At 45.8% G+C, this 2,500-nt stretch overlaps 1 protein-coding gene across 1 annotated transcript in view; it reads right to left on the bottom strand.

Annotated features, from left to right (window-relative positions):
- pag1 (phosphoprotein membrane anchor with glycosphingolipid microdomains 1) overlaps window positions 1-2,500 on the bottom strand; it is a 50,766-nt gene that overhangs the window by 47,158 nt on the left and 1,108 nt on the right. The window lies entirely within an intron of this gene.

Raw genomic sequence — 2,500 nt, 5'->3', positions numbered from 1 at the left:
TTGCAAATTGCTAGGTGTGGAGCCAAACATTGCGCTGTTTGCCTACCAATGACGGGGATGGGGGTTCTGGCTTGTTAAGGTCTAAGTGAGTGTGAAATGGGTGAAGCCTGCTAAATGACATCTTGAGAGCCTGTGATGAAACTCTTCTTTTCCTGCTGAAGAGTCAGAGATCATGTCCATGCAAAATCTACCCAGAGCCACCTTGTATTTTCTATCTGTCCAAATGAACTATTGAGACTTTACGCATAACTGTTTGTTAAGAACAGCTGTTCTTTATACACACTTGACTCTCCCTGAATGCACAGTTCCGCCTTTGCAAATCACTCTATGCAAATCCATATTACCACACGGTGTTACCATATCCTAGAAATACAACAGGAAAACAGTTGAATGGGCACTCGATCGACAGATTGGCACAACGAGCAAACTTATTACTGATTGCTCCTCCTAAATTCCTGAAACATTCATTAAAATGGAAATGGGATCATATGCAAACACGAAATGGACTTGGTCGTTATATTTCCCTTGTAGTTGGGAGTGCTGAGTGCTCCTATGGGTTTCATTGGTACGGTGGCTGATGTACCACTTCTGCCAGGGAGAAAGAGGTAAAGCTATTACTTGTTGGTAATAGATATTTCAGGAGCAGTTAAAGTACGCGTCAGAACAGGGCCCTTGGGAGGAGACCCAGACACCTGAATCACTACGCTGTTCCCCTACTCTCCCGGCTGAACGGGAAAATGTTTGGAAAGCTCGTGTGTGTTCCCGTCACTCAGAAAGCTGATGAACAAAAGGTCGTGCCAATTCAAACGTTTCACTAAATCGCACTGTTAGTTGAACTTGGTCAAATCTGGTGTCGTTGACTTGCTTCTTAGCCTATTTCTCCTCCCCTTCCCTCCCCAAATCTCTGCCCCTTTTCCAAGATATTTTCTCTCTCTCCCTCTCTCTCTCTCTCTCTCTCTCTCCCATTTTCTGTTCGGCTCTCCCTCTCTTGCTCTGCCTTTTGCTCTCTGTTATTCTTTCCTGCTGCGACAGCTGCGAGCAGCCATCGGCGGCTCAGTCCAAATGCCAGCGGTAGGATCCCACAAATGTTGTGGAGTTAAAATTATCACGGGCATTTGTCCCAGCGCATTCTGCATTTAGCATTTCTATTCTGCGCCGAGGGACAGAAATCTATTACTATCGACCCATCCAGCTGGGATATTTTGACGTAGACCTCCAGTTATCCACTAACGCAGCTGAACAAAAAAAAGAGACTAAGAGACAGCAACAAGTGGATGGCAAAGAAAACGTCTGAAAGTCCAACACGTGATTACATGGCCCTGAACAATCTACGAAGCGTGTCGAATCTGACATGCATCACGAGGTTCCGTATAATAACCTCAAAAATGATAACCCACCACCTCACTAAATAAGGGCTTTGTGGCTTTACTGTTTGCAGTGTTTATTTATGAAGAGGATGAAGGAACTACATTGAGTCAATCTAAGTTGTCCTGATCAAACTATACGGCGCGACACAGAGAAAGTACTGTGGCCAGAGAGGGAAGCCAACGTGAGGCAGGGACAATGCGGAGATTGTTGTGTCCGCTCAAGCAAATGTCAGATGTTAATGTAAAAGCCCGGCTGCTGCGGGGAAGAGGATTCGTTTTTAGCAACTTCATGCATCAACACCGGCGGCGGGGATGAATCTTCTGGCTTTTCTACTGAGATATAATAAGACATGGAGTGAGAATGAATGAAAGGAGGGAAGGTGCGAGAGAGCGAGAAGAGGGATGTGTGAGAGAGCCCAAATGAATGGTATGAGGAAGAAGGAAAACAAGGAGGTTGGAAAGTGCTTAATATTTATCTGATTCTAGTTATGCAGTCAGGTCAATAGACAATAGATTCATTTTTGTGGCCTTGTAAACACCAAGAAAAAAAGAGTGTCTATGTGTACGTGTGGGTGGGTGTACTCCTCTGTGTGTGTGTGTGTTTATACAGTTACGTAGTTCCTGACGGGTGCATCCATCCGTTCATCCTTATGTGCGTGTGTGCATGTGTGTGTGTGTGTGTGTGTGTGTGTGTGTGTGTGTGTGTGTGTGTGTGTGTGTGTGTGTGTGCATGCGTGCGTGCGTGTGTGTGCGTTTCAAAGCATCCATGCCTTCTGCAGACCGGGGGGAATCAGCCCCTTGTGTTTTTCAGTGTCAGTGAGAACAATGCTGTTTATGCATGTGCATGTGTATGACAGAGAATATCCAGGGGGCTTAGGCACATGCACGCAGCCAGTCGTCTGACCCCAATCTCCACTGTAAATACGTATGAGGGGCCACCGAGATGCTGAGGAGAGGGACCAATCCACAAGATGGTAGATGGAGAAAGAGAGGGATGGGGAGGTGGGGGATTCCAGAAAGAGAGGGAGACTTAAGCTGTCAGCTGGGGTGAACTTCATTTACATCTCAAATACCATAGCTTATATCACAGTTGTAAAGATAGAAAATGGACGATTAAGTAATGTGCTATCTGC

This window comes from Zeus faber (assembly GCF_960531495.2).
Source record: "Zeus faber genome assembly, chromosome: 1".
In the NCBI taxonomy this organism is placed as follows: domain Eukaryota; kingdom Metazoa; phylum Chordata; class Actinopteri; order Zeiformes; family Zeidae; genus Zeus; species Zeus faber.
This window is presented reverse-complemented; position numbering and strand designations above follow the sequence as displayed.